Below are 19,907 nucleotides of genomic sequence, written 5' to 3'. Positions count from 1 at the left end.
CAATCTTCCCTCCCCTCTTTTCCCCCTTACTCCCCTTATAGCTATATTATTCATTAGGAACAATGAATATAAAAGAATATAAGATTTTGGGTTTATAAAAATATTTAATACATATTTTATATTTAAGTGTTTTGCATTGTATAGTTAAGAATATAATAAGATAAATGTAAAATTCTCAGAGCATATTAGTATTATAAATAAAATTTCTAGATGTCATTAATTGATAAGAAATTTAGATAACAACTACCTCGAAGTTTTATGGTACTTAGCTATTTTTTCCTTAATAATTTGCACTTATTTGTATATAAGTTATTTTTTAAAACCCTTCCATATCCTCCTTGATTGGAGTTATAAAATATATTATCTAGGTATAATGTAGATAACATGACATATGTAATTATTTATTTCCTTAGTAGTTAAAAAGTAAGCAACAGCCTCAGGTAGAAATACAGGTATGCACACTAATATATATCACTTTAAAATTCATAACTATACTCATTCATGAATTCAAAACCATTAAAAACAAATGACACTTGTCATAAAATAAAACTGAGTAATAGTTCTTTAATATATTAAGAAGAAATTCTTCCAGATTTCAGAATAACAGCTAATTTTCTTTCTAAATATGTAGTGAAATTCACCAGAAATATTTTTTCTTATAAATACTATACTAGCCATATGTAATTATTTATACATCTGTTCCCATAGCAATCATGTAAGCTATCACAGAAACTCATTTTCTTTAACACTCTCTAAACGCTCTTAAATTGTATTTCTGTAGTGATTTTTATTCTAAAGTAAAACTTTTATTATTTCATTAAGATAACTAATACTGCATCTTGCTGAATCTATAAACACTTAATAGAAACGCTTCTCCTAATTCTCTTCTTTGCTTAGTGATGTTCAAATATAGTAAACGGTATACATCTGGTGAGTAATTGAAATATTTCTAGTCTCTAGGCTATTTTGAGAGGCCTATTTCTTCCGCTGGTTCCAGTTCCTATTTGCACACTCTCACTGTGTCAGTCATTTGCTGTCTAGCACTCATTACTTTGAGAGTAGCGTAGATGTTTCATTAAAGGTATCCATGCAGGAAAATGGAAAGTGGTAGGTACTACTGAACGTGGAAATCACCAGCAGGAACTTTTCTTTGAATGAAGAGCTGTAGCCCTCTGCCTCCAGCAAACACAAGAATAACATGCGGAAATGACTTCCACTTTAATTTCCGTATGATTTTCAAGTTCATGAGATAGACAGGTTAGCTTGACTTCAGAGTTGTGGGTTATAAGAGGGATCACATCTGACAACTATTTTATAAATGTGCACTGCTGACATATATATATATATATATATATATATATATATATATATATGGTATATGACATATATATGATATATATATGGTATATGACATATATATGATATATATGTGTGTATACATGTGCATGTACAATTTATGTTTTTCTAGATTACAGGTACTTTCAGAAAATAAGGCCACATGCTTTTAAAAATATGCGATTTTGCTTTGTATCGTATAAAGGCCACATAACATTAATATTTGTAAAATAACAACAACAGCAGTAAACAGATTTCCCTCCTAGTCTGCTATTCCTTTGTAAATATAAATGGACTACAGAAATAGCAGACATTTGGAACATTCGTTGGCTTCTGCCGCTCCCCCCTTACGCTCGATCAGATGAGGAGCACCTCGCTCTGCTGATTGATAGTTTCATAGTGCTAGTCCTTGTTAACTCCCCCAGAAAACACAGCTGTGTCTGGTACCTCTGAGTGCTCACCTTACAGAGATGCATTTTTAACAGTCACTATCCTCATTGGGATTCAGTGTGACTTGATCAAAGCAAATAAATACTAGGATTTCTATTTACCATACAGAAAACAAGTGATTTGGCCCAGAATGCCTGCATATTTGGAGACTACCCTAGCATGTGTCTCTAGGTAAATTTATCTGTAAATAAATGGGACACTGTGAACATGGAAGATTGTGGATGTTTCTTACATTAAACTACAACCATCACTGTTTGGAAATTTAGCTTATATTTAACACATTTCAATAGCGAACCCAATATTTTTCATACTTCTGTTTGATGATGGCATTTATCTTCTTTAGTTTAGCAAAAATGTGATACATTTCAACTAAAAATGTGTTGAGTCTTTTAAAAGACTAATCTCTAGAGAGCAAGGCTTAGAGAAAAGAGAAATCCCTATAAGCTCAATGAAAATACATATACCATTAAGCTCCTCATTTTCTTTTTGGTTTTTTTTTTCCAGTGCTTAAAAATCCCATGTACCTTTTGCCCACTAGGTCAGCACCAGAACTGAGCTAGAGTTCCATAATTTAACTCTTTCTATAATAAAAATGACAGAAAGTAAAGTGTCTACCACACAAGACTTCTGTGCTTTATGAAATACTAAGACTAATTTTGTAATTTAAAGTTTTATATTTACAATTGGTTATTAAATAAGTGTATGGTGGAGGTTATGTGAGCTACTGTACACATTTGGATGTCAGAGGAAAACATGAAAGAACTGGCTCCCTGCTTCTACCACCAAGAATTAAACGCAGGCATTCACACTAGCTGGTGAGCAGGCAGCATTACTCAGTGAGTCATTTCACAAGCCCTTTGAGCCCCTTTGCGCTAGTAAAATGAAAACTGTACTATCACCAGACACTGATCTAATGTCCAGGGAGCATCTCTGCCAAGTTCTACTTCATGTTCATGGAATAGAAAATAGTGATTTTTTTTTCTGTATTTGTCTTTATGTGCATATTAGCTGTTAAGTCAATGATAACCGAGTTAAAATCCAGAGAGCCAAAAAGTGTAGGTGTACACTAAGGGACTGGAAGAAACAATGAGTTCTCACTGGGGGCAGGAAACAGAATAGACAGCCATGGATAGATGGGCTGATAGGATGGGGGGGGAAGAAGTGGGAATTGGGTTGTAGGGTGAATACAGAGGGAGACAGCTAAAATTAGGGGACATTTGAGGAGTATCAGTGAAATTTTAATACAGTAGAAACTTACCAAAATATACATACCTATGGAACCTATCCAACTTAAATTGCAAAACACTGGGCGTGACAGAGTCTCACCTGGGCCTCCCTGGTCACAGAAATAGCTTCCAGTGGATGGATTTCTTTACATCTAATTGAGTTGTTGGCCAGAGTGTCCTCACGGAAACTCTCAAACATTCTGTTTGTTGCCGAGGCTATTACAAAGAATATAGCTTGCTCTCTACAAACTGACCTCAAGTCCCCGTTGTTAAAGACAACACCTACACGACTCTTTAAACTTGCAGGTGTTCAATGGGTAACTACATAATTCCAGCTTCTTTGCCACAAGGACCTCTCTACATGCTGTTAAAAGAAAACCATACACACATTCCTATGGTATCTTGATTATGATTCTTCTATAAAAATTTGGCTGAAAATATATAGAAAAAGTGAAAAGAAAATGGAAAATTTTTTTACAATAAAGTTATTTTCTCTAAAGAAAGAGAAACATTCTGTCAGTCAACTCCACACTCCAAGTCTCCTATGCGTTCCTCATATAAGTCCTACTGAACTTGGATGTTAATGAGGCATTTTCTAGTTTGTTTCATGAGCCTTATCCAAAACAACACAGTTTTTCCTTGACTTAGTAAGGTGTGACTGTAACTTACACGGCAGCATGTTCATAAACAATGTGCCGTCTTGGCAGCCTTGGCAATCGCCTCTAAGTTACACTCTTCCTGCTTTTCTGCACTTGTTGGCTGCAAAAAAAAAAAAAAAAAAAAAAAAAAAAAAGATCCTGGTAGCCAAGAAAGTTTGTATCATTTTATAGTTCTATCTTTGATAAAGATTTATTTATCCATATCCATAAAACCTAGGACTAATAGTAATAAGTAGACTTTCTTTGAAGGGTTATTGGTTAAATAATAATATGTACTATAAATACAAAAGCCATATAGATAAATCTTAATGGAAAGTATGAGAAAATTGTGAAATTGCTAAAAAGACAAATTAAAATGAACTCAAAATCTCCACATTTTTTATGGAGAAGATACATCAGGTTAAGGGCTGAAGGTTGTTAATGCAGTAATCTTTACTTTGACATGGAATGGATTATAAATTTCATCAAAATAAGAGTAGAACCTTCATTAACTATTTACCTGGCTTGTATAAAATAATAATTCAAAAATATCATGCTTATAAATGAAATTCAATTGAGGATGAGACAATATTTTTGGAAAGACTTGCTGATTTCTTCTCCTGAAAGGTAGATCTGGCTTCAAACTACCCTTTTTCATTTTTCATTTTTTGATAAAAACATATATTGGGTTTATTTTTAATATTGCTCAATTCAGAGTCACACTTTAGGTATGTTATCTCAAATGAGCTAAGCTAAGATTCAATGTACTCTGTTATTATTAAAAATACAATTTGCTCAAAGGAATCACCTGAATAAATAGCCAGTTGTGTGGGATTCTCATAGCATGCTTAATAAGAGAATTTTAAATGAATTTATATTTACATTTCTTACATTAACATAGTGGCAAAACATTTTTGCAGGGAAAATGTGCTCCAGATTAGACCTTCACACTAAACCATTGAAATAGAAAGGAGTTTTAATATCCAAATGACTTTTACCCTGCAAATACGTTATTGCTTTTTTTTAAACTCAGGGATCAAGAGTTATTGGTGATAGGGTTATCATCACTGTCAAAACTCATTATTATCAATTATTTATTTAAACTCTGTTCTTTGGTACAGATGTCAAAAAAGCTTGTGGAAAGACAGTTTTTCACTTTTTAGACATAAAAATGGTTTAGAATTTACTAACCAGGGAAAGCATAAAATTGTTTACCCCTCCCTATCAAAACCAAGGATTATATAATAAGAGACTAACACTACAATTTGTGATTAATTTAAAAAGCTTTGTGAGGGTGATTGAAGGTATACTGAGAATTATTGTGCTGAAGAGGATGTTAACCTTTACAGGTTTGATGAATAGAAGTTGAAGTGTACTTGAAATAACACACTGAGAAATTAATTTTTGTACTTGTTCAAAAGAATGTACAATCCTGGCTTGTACAAGATACAGAAGAGAGCTCACTATAGTGCATGTTTTGTATAAATAAAATGCTAAGTATGTGTTCATATGATGGATCAGACCTTTCAAATTTTTACCTTCATTTAGTGTGTGTTTGTGTGTGTGTGTGTGTGTGTGTGTGTGTGTGCATGCATGTGTATGCATGCACATGCACATTGTGTTTGATGAGGTTGTACAATTTGCAGTAATCCCTAGGCTTGACAGCAAGCTGTTTTTACCAACTGTGCCATCTTTTCCTTCCTAACAACCCATTTAAAGCACTGCCTACTCTCTCCATTGTGACCACTTATGTTTATATGGAAGGATGTGTACATGAGGATGCATTAGAAGGACTTAGAATATTACCTGATTTATTGTCAGGAAACCTGTGGGAATAAGAAATAAAAGGGAGTGACCAGGACTAGGTGACTCTCACATCCAGACAACAATAGAAGCTTGCTACTGTGCACAAAGAATAGGAACCCAAGGTTGAAAGATCACATACAAAGAGGCTTACCTTCTGAGACTTCGTTTCTGCCTGCGTGCTGCAGAATACTTGCGTAGAGCCTTGGCTAGCCTTTCACAGACATAATACCACACTCAGTACATTGCTAATCTCACACCAAGCTTAGGAGAAATCTGAAGATGCATGTTCTTATTGAGAACACAACAGGAGGTACCTAAGATGCACAATGGAGGCTATAAGGTAACCACTTTGAACAGGCACGTTCCCATTGCTACCTCACATATAGAACCACCACAACAAAGCACTTAAAAAGTGTAATGGTACTAATAAAACCAACATTTCGCTTTTCAATGGTTTCTGTACCAAAATATTACGTATCTCCATTAAACCAACAGATCTGGATTTTACACAGCAATACCAGTCTTAGGAGACATATGTCAGCTCTATATGTTCGGGTTGCTTGACTAAATTGCCATTTATAAATATTTGCTTGCCAACTTCATCAGTTTATGGTGTTTTTCTCATTCAGCACTCCTTCCCTCCTGACCATCAGATTCCTCCAGTATTGGTGCCCTCAGTTTTTTGTAAATTAATAATAGATAAGAAAAAAATGCGCTGTAGTTTTAAGGAGTAGGTCTTCTTATTTTCTTTAGCATCTGTTATTTGTACAAAATGATGCTTCTTTGGGTTTTAATGTTAGAATGTCATTACATACAATGAAAGATGTTTATAACGAACCCCCATTTGCACCACCATTTCCCACCATCACCCATGCTGATTCCCTCCCACCCTCATATCTTTTCATTATATATTTTTTATTATGCTCTAAGTCCAATGGACCCTGACCCAGTTCCTGGTAGGAAACTTCCACTGTGGTATGGGCAACATACTAGTAACCACACTCAGTTAAAAAAAAATATATTTTTGTACCCCCCAACCACAATGCACTAGCAATAGCTCCACAATAAAGATGGAGCACTGAGATCATCTACACCATTATTACTTGGCTTTGGACAACTTGGTCTTGTGTGGGTCTTGTTCATGTTCTCAAGTGAGATTAGGATGTCTTGTCTAGGAGACAGCATTTCATAGCACCCCAACTATGCTTCCTCCAGCTCCTAGACTCTGCCTCCTTCCTCTTCAATAATGTTCCTTGAACCTTGCCAGTGGGGGTGATATTGACATCCAATTAAAGGCTGAGCACTCAGTACTTAGTGCAGAACTGTTTAATCATCTATATATTTATTGCTATTCACTGCAAAAAAAATTAAAGCTCTTCAAACTAACATTAATATATTCAGAATTTTAGACACATCAAGATAGGGTAGATGTTTTCTTCAAGGCTGGCAAATAGAAATAGCCAAACCACTCTGAATGTAATATTTATGTAAGTCCTGGTTGTTTTGTATTTCTTCTTGCTGTAGTAGTTTAATGTATATATGTGTAATGTTATAAATGTATATGTAAAATAGAAAAATAAAAAATAATTTAAAAAGGAAAAACCAAAAGAATTGTAGTCATGAAATTGGAAGGAAAAATTATTGTGATCGCTGAATTCTATTTTTTAAAAAATAGAAGCCTAGAAATATTGTTATAATCACAAATCTTTAAAAGGCAATTTGAGAGCATTACAATTTAACAAATTTAAAGAAAACTAATTCTAATATGTACCCTAGAGCCTATGACTTCTCTGGTCATGGAATTTTGATCAATAGTAAAACACCAGACACGATATTACATTTTGTGGAACAGAACCCAAATCCATTCAGAAAATAGTTAATTGCTTTGAAATATTTTTAGCACTTGTTTACAATAAGGTACATGTTTCCTGGAAGGGTGGTATTGCAAGTGAAACATTCAACACTGGCAAATGCTATTCATGTGTTTTATACCTCTGGAGCCTGCACTGACACTTCAGGTTCTAGAAAACTTATCGAGCTGGAAGTTTCTCAGATGGTTTTAGATTGATATCTTTCTCACTTAAGCCAAAGTGCATAAAGCCTTCAGCAACAGGGCCTTGTCTTGTATTTATAGAAGGTAAGCAACGACAATAGCCTGCGTGCCTTTGGAGACACCTTGGGTCTCCATTAGCAATAACTCTGTGGAATGGTATCCAATGCCTTGTACTAAAATTTGCATCTAATAACTCATGGTTTTCTGGAGTAGCATTGTCTGTCCATACAGTGCAACTCTGTTCAAATGCATTAAAATTATAGTTATATTTTTAAGTTAGCTTAGAAGGTGTTGGATTTCTATGAAACCTTTTGAACCACCATTAGGTTTAATTAACTCACTTGCTACTGCCACCTCTCTCCCATGTTTCTGCCCAGCATACACACATTTTTAACCTTTTAAGCCTTAGTATTTTCTGCCATGTTTCTTTTCACACTTCTGCTCACTCTACACACGCACGCACACACACACACACACACACACACACACACACACACACACGTTAATTTGTGAAATTGTATTCCTCTGTGTGAATCTTTATAATCTGTTCTTCCTCCCCTTCACCTCTGATGTGCGTATAGTTTCCACACTGGTTAAGCGTTTTTACTACCAGTATTCTTAATACTGACATTTGCCCTAAATACTACTATTCCACTCCTCTTAGAATCCCCCTAAATGTCCCTTGTAGTCTGGCTTCTATTTATGCTCCAAGTTAAATATACAAATCGAAAGATTACGAACTAGGGTCTGCATATGTGAATATAAGGCATTTGGCTTTTGGGGCTTGAGTTACCTCCCTCTGCATATCTTTTCTAGGTCCATCCATTAGCCAGCAAATCCCAAGATGCCATTTTCTTTAGGTATTTGTCATATTCACTGTGCATTTGTGTCACATTATTCCTATCCACTCATTTGTTCTTCTGGCTACATTTAACAACGCAGCCATGAACAAGGGCATGCAAATGTCTCTCTTGGAGTTATCATCTCTGGTGAATATTTGGAATAACACAACTCAATTATAAAATTTCTACTTCTAGTTTTTGGAGACATTTTCAGAATGATTTCTCAAGTGCCTACACTAGTTTGTCAAGCAGATATATAATTTCGCTTTTCAGGCCATCTAATAAAGCATATGTTATTTGTAATCCTGAGAATAACAATTCTGACAGAGTGAAGTAGGATCTCTAAGTCTCTTAAATTTACGTTTCCCATGTGGCTAAGGTTAACAGATTTTAAAAGTACTTCTTAGCAATTTGCTTTGCTTATTTTAATGATTTTCCCTTCAGCTCCATAGTTCATTTTAAAACAGAGATCCTTATTTTCTTAATGTTTAGGTCTTACAATTTTTGTATATTCTAGATCCAAACTCTTGTGAGATACCAACTAACAAAGGTTTTCTGCCCTTCTGCCGGGTACTGGTTCATTCAGTTTCCAACATGCCATGAGACTGTGCTGTTTGATTGCTGGTCTGACATCCCATGTAAATGGAGTCTTGTTCAGAGTTCTCACCTGTGCCTGTAAGTAGAAACATGTTGCTGTCTGTTCCCTTTAGTAACTTCAAGACATTAAGTTATTGTGTCTAGGTCTTTACACTATTTTGTGCATGGTGAGAGAAAAGTGTCTAGCTTCATTAATCTATACATTTAAGTAGGGTTTCCATGACTATTTATTCAAGATGATGTCTTTTTTTTTTCCAGTGTGTACTTTTTTTTGTAATTTTCATCAATATGAGATAACTACAATTGCACTAACTTATATCTCTGTTGTCAACTATATTTCATTGTGGTAGTGTGAATATGTTTTCATTATTATAGCTTCGGAGTATAATTTGTGATCGCAGGCGGTGATTCATCCTGAAGTGTTCTTTTTGTTCATGACTGTTTTGTCTAACACTGGTATTTTGTGCTTCCATATAAATTTTTGGATTTTCTTCTACTTGTGAGGAACAGTGTTTGAATTTTGACTGGAACTGCATTGAATCCATACATAGTTTTTCATAGGGTGGTTATTTGTATAATATTAATTGTTAGAGTCTATGAGGAGTGGAATAGTAGTATTTAGGGCAAATGGGGTGTCTTCTGATCTTTTAATGTCTTAATCTATCATTCTTGAGTCTTAAATTTTTTACTGTAGAGATATTTTGATCCCTTGATTAAGGTTATCACTGGGTGCTTCTCTCTGTCTGTCTGTCTGTCTGTCTGTCTGTCTGTCTCTCTCTCTCTCTCTCCCTCTTTCTCTCTCTGTCTCTTTCTCTCTCTCTCTCTCTCTCTCTCTCTCTCTCTCTCTCTCTCTCTGTGTGTGTGTGTGTGTGTGTGTGTGTATGGAATTGGTCCCATTTTTCTATTTCTGTATGTTTGTCATTGAAATATAGAAATGTTACTGCTTGTTTATATTAATACTTTTACTTTCTCATTTTGCTAAAATTATTTATCATACATAAGAGGTCTTTTTATTTGGTATAATCTCCATGGCCTCATATGTAAAGAATTATACATGCCTATGTTTTAATAATCTAGAATCTAGAGGATCCCACGTTAACTTTATATACACTTATAATTTTGTTATGACTTTTACCTTAAAGAAAAACGATGTAAGATTATGGGTAATTTAGCCACATAGAAGTAAACAGTAAGTTAAGAAATTCAAGATTTTAGGTTGTTTTTAATTGTTTTTCTTTCTATGATAATTTGGTACATACAAAATTTTGAAACCCTTTAAATATACTTTAAGAATCTAACTTATGAGACTGGCATGGTAAGGCATGTGGAGGAATCACCTAACTCGCAAAGCTATGGAAGAAGTATCCCTAGGTATGAGCTAGAGCCATAAGGCAGGACACTGTCTTGAAAAGTCAATCAATCAATCAATTAGCTTTGGATTTATGTTTACGTGGAAAATATATTAGAAAAAAAGCCAGTATTTGTTTAATGACTTCGGAAACTTGGAGGATCTCTGTTTCAGTGACTTCTGGCTACAGAATATATTTATATTTCCGAGTATCTCATTCTAAAAGTATCTGCTTTTCCACTCAGCCCATCTTTTACTGTTCCCCTTCTCACACTCTATCCTCTAGTTATTCTGAGAATCCATTTAGTGCAGTTGAATGTGTTATTCTCCACCATATCATGGTAATCTCTGTGACTGGTACCTTTACATATGCTTCAACAAGTTTTAAATACTGGCTGCAAAATTATTTCACATTCGGCTACATAGACTCTGCTGCTCTTTATGTTCCACCAGTGACCGCTCTACACTTGTCTTGTCCTTTCGATTTTAAAATCAAGAATGATGGTTTACTTTTATCTTTTACCCAAAATGGTTTAATTAAAATGGTAAATATCCCAAAACTAAAATCAACTATTTATAAATCTAGATATGGAAACTTGCAAATTCTGGAGATAAAAATCTCATCATATAGTCTTTTACACTTCTAAACAACTCTCGTATAATTCTTATGTAACTACACAATTTGCTGCAGAAATTAAACTTCTACATTATAAAGTGCTTATTAAGTGAATTAGAAACTGTGAATCAATGACATTTTAGTTTCTTTATGATGAAATGTTTAAACTTATTATTAAATGATTTTTATCCAAATTCCATTTTTCTCCAAATGGATTAATTACATACTTTCCTGTAAATTGTGTGTGTGTGTATATATATATATGTATATATATATATATATATATATATAATTTATTTTTGATTTTCTATACTTATATGTCTAAAATTTGATTCCTTTGGGGAAAATTAAGATTTTTAGTTAGTATATGAAGATAATTCTCCTATTTATGCTATATACAACACTAATTGGTAAATTTTATAGAGAGCAAAATATTTTATTAATATAAAGAATACGTTTGTATATGTTTATCTATCTAGCTATTAATTATCTAGGCATCATTTGCCTATTTTTTTCTATCAGGAGCTGGAAACAAGCAACTCAGCAGACACACATGCCTGTCCTCCCACACAACTGCATGCAGAGTAAGACTATCTCCTAGTATGTACTGATAAAAGGAAGCCTCTGTTGATATTTAATCTTATTTTATGTATTGTATCTTCTTATTTCATTGTCTGAAAAACATGACCATGAATCTAACGGAGTGAATAATGAGACTTAATTAATCAGGAAAAAATAGAATATTCTGAAACTGTTGTGCATATGTCAGAACCACAAGAGATCCATTTTCTACGAACAAGAAGTCATATTTCAGATTTACAGTGCAATTACACTGTTATTTCACAGTTGTCAAAAAGCATAGTCTTGAAATATGACTTCTCATGACACATACTCAAAACTCTTCCAAAGATTTTAACTGAGGATGTTTCAGAGTTCCAAGTATACTATCCCTAGAATAATCTAAATAAAAATGAGAGGCAAGGTATCACAGTCTTTTAAAAGACTTTCAGTATGATCTTTTCTAGTTACAGAGAGGTAACCCAGACCCAGAAAGACACACATGGTATATACACACTCATAAGCAGATTATTAGCCATATAATACAAGATAACTACACTACAATACAGAGACTGATGGACCAGCAAAATACCATGTATGATGTAGACCTAGACACTCTGCTTAGATGTAGTAGCAGAGTCTCCTTGTGTGTCCCACAATGTAGGAAGTAGGGACTACTTCTGACATAAACTCTGGCCACCCAACTTTGATTATTTTGCCCTGGCAGGGTGGCCTTAACAGGCCACAGAGGAAGAGATTACAATTAGTTCAGGTAAGACTTGACAGGCTGAGGTCAGATGTTAGGGGAGGAGGACGCTGCTTTCTGAGGACTATGGGCGAGGGGATGAGGGAGGGACTGGGTACCAGGAGGGCATGAGGGAAGAGGATACAATCAGGAAGTGAAAATTTCAAACTGCAGAACAAGCAGGTAACTTATATTGCTAATCCCACTATACGGAAATAGTTCTGAGACTGGCTGAGATACAAATGTCTATAAATGGACAATGCTTCTTGTTGGCTACAGAATCCTTGTGAATCATTATTCAGTGCCATTCTTATATAGCATGAATGAAGATTTACAGATGTCTTTTTGTTTTCTGTTCATAAAAAGAGCAGAGAAGCCACCTTAATTGTTCTGTGCATCACACACACCTTATACATTTATAATTTTATGACTATTTGATGCTTATGAGATATTGTATGTTTCCACAACAAAAGAACAGGACATTGTCCCTGGATCAGACCTGAGAGGATTCATTCCACTCAGCATGCTAGACATTGGCATCCTGCATCCTTCATGTTCCGGCACCAAGTGTTTCAGTGATGTGCCTCATCAGAACAGAAAAGCTCCTAGGACACTTTCAAAGAACGTTTCTAATCCCAGTTGGTCCAGAATTTCATACTACTCTACCCAGGACTCTATTAAGCCTGGAATATCTCAACATTCAGAAACTGGACCACAAATGCTATTCCTAGCTTGTTTAAACATTTTACCCAATTTTATTTCGGCCTCCACAAAGGTATTACTCATCCCAATCAGCCAGAAGAACCTTAAATGAATGATGCTCTATTTCACTGAAGGGGTGTGGGTAGGTTTTTGGTTGCTTTCTTGGGCGATAGATGCTTATTTTCACTGGGAGTTGGTTATAAGTTATTATTGGTCTTATTTAGAGAGAGAAAAAAATGTTGGATTCATGGATGTCTCTCCTTTCCTTTATCTTTCATTCTTAGATTTAGAGAGAGGGGTTGAGAAGGAAAGAAGGGGAATATAGAAATATATAGAGATGATAGGACAAAAAGTATATTAGTGAATCTATTCCTCAACTTAATGCCTTAATTGTTACTCACAAGGTTATTTGTAATTCACTGGCATAGAAGTACTCTGGTGCCTCACATTTGATCATGTCCCTTGGAGGGGGAGACCTGGTGGCACTCAGAGGAAGGACAGCAGGTTACCAAGAAGAGACTTGATACCCTATGAGCATATACAGGGGGAGGTAATCCCCCTCAGGAACAGTCATAGGGGAGGGGAATAAGGGGAAAATGGGAGGGAGGGAAGAATGGGAGGATACAAGGGACAGGATAACCATTGAGATGTAACAAGAATAAATTAATAAAAAATAAATTTAAAAAGATGCAAAATAACTTTAATTTTAGATACATTGATATATAATTCAAATTTAAGATCATTCTTCACACACATTTTATATATTTTTATTCTAATATGCAGTATTGTACTTATCCAACTCTATATTAATACAAAGTTTAATTCAAATACTTTGAAAGTGCTATTGCAGGCTGTTTAGGATAAGTAAGTTATACAAGGTAACTATTAGTTGATCAAATCACAGTCATATCAATTACTAGTCTATTTTTATCACAAGAATATGCATCCTAGGGGTGACAGATAGATATGATTCTATAGAAAGATAAGATAAAGTAGTTAGATAAGGTCTTCAAAAACTACAGCGCCATATAGAATATGACATTTAAAGATGTTTTTGTTATTTTAAAGATTCATTGACAGTGAGATAGGTTAACTCTCGGCAACCCTGAGCCTACTTCAAAGATGATGAGCAACAAAGAACCTCCTTATGGAAATGGCTTCAGGTATGGCAAACAAGCCACTTGGAAAAATGTCCTCACTTCTACCACAGACAGAATTCTGCCTAAAAATGGCCAAGCTTAGATTAGGCAGAATCGATAGTCAAACTGCCAAGACAGAATAAGCAAGTCCTAATAGTTTCTTACTAACAAATATGGTTGTCAGAAATATTTAGCCAGAAGGCTGAAGATGATGCTCCAACATTATAGAGAGTTTTGGGTGACTGTTCAGGCAGCAAACTGGCTCTGTCATCTTGTCACTTGGGAAGCTGCTAGCCTGCACTCCCTGAATACACAGGTAATTAATTTATTCCTGTTCAAGTCTCTGATGGGGTTGAAGACCAAATAATTTAGTTTTACAATTAAACTTATGTGGAGACCCATGACAAATTCTGCTATGTCAGAAATCCTGTGCTTAGGCAGTATGCTGTGACCTTAGAGTTGCTGACCTCACCACGAGGTCTTGTGTTCTAGGCTGTACTTGGACTATTTACCTTTGAAAGAAATAAAGAAGTCTCAACTTGGAACTACCCAGAGGGTCTAGGAAGTTCTTACAAGGAACTACTCAGAGAACTAGGAAGTTCTACAGGGAGCGATTTAGGCTATTGCATTCTTGCCCAGGGGCTAGGGTGAGTGAGATAAGAATAGATCCTATTGACCTTGCCCTATATATGTTCCTGCTAGTCGGCAATAAAGTGAATCTTGATCAGAAATTTCCTGACTTGATTCATTATTTCTCGCGTCTCTGTATCCTACTTTCAATCCCCACTCCCTCTTTCAGGTGAACCCTGATTCAATATTTCCCACAGGCTGGGACCCGACAAACTTACTTGTTTACGGGTTAAGATGTTTTTAGGTCTAGGTAGATGTTTTTTCAGTTGATAATGATAAGATATGATAGATATTAATTTATTTCTTTAATTTTTTAAAATAATTTTTTATTAATTTATTCTTGTTACATCTCAATGGTTATTCCATCCCTTGTATCCTCCTATTCTTCCCGCCCTCCCATTTTTCCCTTATTCCCCTCCCCTATGACTGTTCCTGAGGGAGATTTCCTCCCCCTGTATATGCTCATAGGGTATCAGGTCTCTTCTTGGTAACCTGCTGTCCTTCCTCTGATTACCACCAGGTCTCCCCCTCCAGGGCACATGGCCAAATATGAGGCACCAGAGTTCGTGTGAAAGTCATACCCCACTCTCCACTCAACTGTGGAAAATGTTCTGTCCATTGGCCAGATTTATATTCAGAATTTTAGACTAACCAAGATAGGAAAGATTTTTTTCAAGGCTGCCAAATACAAATAGCCAAAACACTATGAATGTAACATATATAATTTCTAATTGTACACACACACACACACACACACACACACACATACATGAAACAAAACTACCAAAAATAGAGAAGATGCCATATAAAAGTTAACATTTGTAAAGGTGTTTCACAAAGAGTTGCCAATTAATAACACATCTTTTTAGTTTTGATCATCTAAAAATATTGAAGACAGTAATGATCCTTTACAAAAATCCATTCTTCACAGAAAACCAGTGCTCATTTATTGCTGAAAGTTTCCTGTTGTTTGAGTCAACTCAGTTTTATTGGACTTGACCTTGACAGCATCTTTCCCTCTCTCTCTCTCTCTCTCTCTCTCTCTCTCTCTCTCTCTCTCTCTCTCTCTCTCTCTCTCTCTGCTCCATGTTCAATACCAATAACATACACAGATATTTACCACCACCTTTAGATGTATGAAAATCCATGGATGGAGAGAATAAACATATGTATATACATGTCCATCAATCTTTTGGTATTACAACTGTTCTTTTTTTTCAGTTTTTTTATTAATTTATTCATATTACATCTCAGTTGTTAGCCCATCCCTTGTATTCTCCCATTCCTCCCTTCCTTCCACTTCTCCCCTACTCCCCTCCCCTATGTTTGTGTCTGAGGGGGACCTCTTCCCCCTGTATATGCTCATAGGGTATCAAGTCTCTCCTTGGTGACCTATTATCATTCCTCTGAGTGCCCCCAGGCATCTCCATCCAAGGGACATGGTCAAATACGGGGCACCAGAGTTTCTGCAAAAGTTAGATCTCCTTCTCCACTCAACAGTGGAGAATGTCCTGTCCCTCGGCTAGTCTGGGTAGGGGTTCGAGGTTTACTGCCTATATTTTCCTTGGCTGTTGCCATAGTTTGCGGAGGACCCCAGGGCCCAGACTTGCCTATAGTTTTCCAGGACCTGCTGGATCCTTCTATTTCCTCATTCTCCCATGCTTCTCACACCTAAAGTTTCAATAGGATGTCCTCCCCTCTTACCCACTTTCCTGGTAGGTACAGTTTTTCATGGGGACATATACCTTGGACTAGTGTCTCGATATAAGTGAGTATATACCATTTAGCTCTTTTTGCTTCTGTGTGAACTCACTCATTATGACAATTTCTAGTTCAATCCATTTGTCCACAAAATTTGGAAATTCCTTGTTTTTAATAGCTGAGTAGTATTCCATAGTGTAGATGTACCACAGTTCTTTATCCATTCTTCTACTGAGGGACACGTAGGCTGTTTCCATGTTCTGGCTATTATGAATAAGGCAGTTATGAACATGGTTGAGCATATGTCCCTGTTGTGTGGTAGTGCATCTTCTGGGTATATTCCAAGGAGTGGAATAGCTGGGTCTCGAGGACGCCCTATTCCCATTTTTCTGAGAAAGCGCCAGATAGCTTTCCAAAAGGATCCATGTGAGAGCACATGCCAAGGGAGAGATGTCTTTTATTTATAGGTCACTAAACTTTCTTCCACAATGTTTTGCTTGGGGTTCACTCTCAACAATGAGTAACAGAAAAAATAACAGCCCATAATATATAATTTCAGTAGTCAACAACACAAAATTTCTTATTAGATTACTACACTATTGCATCTTATTTCATAAAGATTTAGCATTAATTCTTATGTTAACGATCTGCCTATACATACGAACTGAACCAGGTTGAGGTTACTGCCTAAATATCAGGAATGCAACTGAGCTAAAACTTTCCTTCTCCTCTACCATAACAAAGCATAATATTTACCAGCCTATAAGCATATTTATACAATGATATTATTAATGGTAAAAGCTGGAAAATGTACCAAATCAAACAAAAAAAAAGAACAAAATTGTATTATTCCAAAATAGGAAGCAGAATTCACTATATTAAAAAGATGCTATTTTGTTTCTTAATTATTTACTGTATAACTGAAATTGTACCAGTTAAAATGTGGGAAAAAAAAACCAGTTTTTCACGAAAAAACAAAATAGTCTTGAGAGTTAAACACAAGTAATATTGTGAGAAAAATGTCATGACATGGAAAGATCTATAAAAGCTCACTACAGTGAGTGTATCTCAATGCTATGATGCCGGCAGAGCAAAAAAAACACCATCTCAGGCTAAGAGAAGAATTTAATGTTGGGATCACAGAGTAACTATACCAAGAAAGAATTGAGTACCTAGATATTGGTACAGATTATATTCTTTAGACTACAGACTTGTTAGGTAATTCTAGGAGACCAAAAATCTCTGTGTGTGAAGGTTATGATGCTTGTGATCATTAGAAGCTGAAGAAACCAGATCATTTCAACTCTAGCTCATTTGTAGCATCTATTCAACAAACAGGAAGGCAAGGGCTGAAGCAGATTCTATATTGAGTGCTATCAAGTGGTCCCAGCACACAAAAAGAATTTGTCAGCAGAGAGAAGACTAGATATCTTAGTTAAGAAGAAGAGCATATTAATGTAAATAGAACACAACTGTTCTAGTTTCTCTTCTGTTGCTGTGATAAAGCACCATGGCTAAAAGCAACCATAGAAAAAAACAGATTATTTTGTTTTATACTTCCAGGGCCTAGTCCAATGTTTACCGAGGTCAGTGTAGAAATTAGAGATGGTAATTTTGGTGTAATAGTGAATGCAGGGTAGGTAAGTGGCTTTTCTTACTGATTACTCACTAACTTGTGCTCAGGTAGCGTTCTTTTACAGTCCAGACTTATCTGCCTCAGGATGGTGCCACCAATCCCACCCACATAAAGAAATACAGTCGCAGGGACATGGCCACATTACAATTTGATGTGGAAATTTTCTCAACTGAGATTTCATATTAGGCTGTATCAGTTTGGTAGCTGATCTAACTAGGACAATAAGCTCCATGCATACACTTAGAGAAAGCAATTTCCACTGTTAAATTTACTTTAGAGAAATAGGAACAAAAGAATCAGAAGTGAACTAATATAAATCTGGGCTCATTAGAGACGTACCAGCCTGGCATTTGCCAGGTGAGTTACCTAAAACTGCTATATATTTCAAATTTTGTTCAGATCTTGATTGCATTCTGTTTGGTTTTATAAAATTTTAATATATACAATGTTAGTATCAAATAAAAAAGTTATATTTAATGAGTGAATTAAAGTAAATGACCTGAAGTTCATCTTGTTTTCTTTAATATTAAAGGGACAGCAACTCTCCTACATTAACATACTTGAGAGAATTAATTATGTAAGAGATGATAAAATGAAATTATGTATTGTTTACTCATTTTAAGGAGTCAACCCTAATAGCTTTTGTTTTTATTGTGTAAGGTATATTGTTGTTGGTTGTACTTAATCAAGTAAAGGGAAAATGTACAATATATAAGGTAGTTTAGATGACCATTAATAGCTTGGTTAAAATTTGAAATCTGTCTAGAGAGTTTGCATGTTTAAGCAAACTACTTCCTGATACTTCCTAGTATATTTTCAGACGGATGCACACTATTAATAAATCACCTGAAACATATCCTTAAATAAGCGATGGAAAGGGATTTTAATCCAGTAATATGGCTACTCTGACAAGGGATTACATCCAAAGACCTAGGTCTGTATGATCCATCTTTTATCTCTCTGGTGTCATTACAGACATGCATCTCGAACCCACTTTTAATTTCAAACAATGATGTCTAATTGAGTGGCAGAAAAGTGAAGAATCAGAGAAAGAATTGACAGTTTTGTGCAGTTCACATAGTCAATGTACTCAGTACAGTTCAGTGCCTGGAGTTTTGAGGCAGTTTTTCCAAGCAGAGAAATAGCAGAAAGAAGCCAGACTGAATCATTCAGCTTGGTGAGAAGTTTTGAACCAGAATATATGAGCTGACCTAGCCAGCCAGAGTTTAGAAAGTACTAGAAGGTGTGAGCTTATTCTGCAGTAGATCTCTAAGACTGACATATTCTTGGACTACATTAGCAGTTGGAGGCTGGAAACTGAAGGCTTCAAGGTTTCGATTTGCAGAAGAATAGATTGTATGGAGGCTAGAAGCTTCCAGGCCTTGGCTTAGGGATAATTAGAAATGCTCTGGGCTCAGCCCAAGCCATGTATACACACAGTTTGTGTATGGCTCTAATCTCATCCCCCTCATATGAGGAAATACAAACAGCATTTATAAGCAATAACTACTTCTATGTTCTAAAACACTAGAAAATGTGTGGGAGACATAATTACTAGGATTTATTCTCAGGCTCAGTACACACATAAAGAACTTTGATGTTTTTTGCATATAACAACTGTAACATCCTATTTTGTAAGTACAGATCATACAGTATTAAAAACTTCAAATAGATTGTATATTAATCATATTATTTATATAACTAGTATTATAATGCATGATCAGACAGAGTAAGGGACAAAAATACACTAAACATATGTTGTGACCTTTGGCTAAAAAATTTGGATTATAATGGAAACTTGTGATTATGCTATTGTTTTAAAGAGATATATAGCTAGTGAGCCATTAAATGTTCTACTAACAGTTCATTATAAAACATATTATTA

At 35.3% G+C, this 19,907-nt stretch overlaps 1 protein-coding gene across 2 annotated transcripts in view; it reads right to left on the bottom strand.

Moving 5' to 3' along the window:
* MGAT4C (MGAT4 family member C) overlaps nt 1–19,907 on the bottom strand; it is a 614,816-nt gene that overhangs the window by 434,045 nt on the left and 160,864 nt on the right. The window lies entirely within an intron of this gene.

This window comes from Acomys minous (genome assembly GCF_964271855.1).
Source record: "Acomys minous genome assembly, chromosome: 9".
NCBI classification, from domain to species: domain Eukaryota; kingdom Metazoa; phylum Chordata; class Mammalia; order Rodentia; family Muridae; genus Acomys; species Acomys minous.
This window is presented reverse-complemented; position numbering and strand designations above follow the sequence as displayed.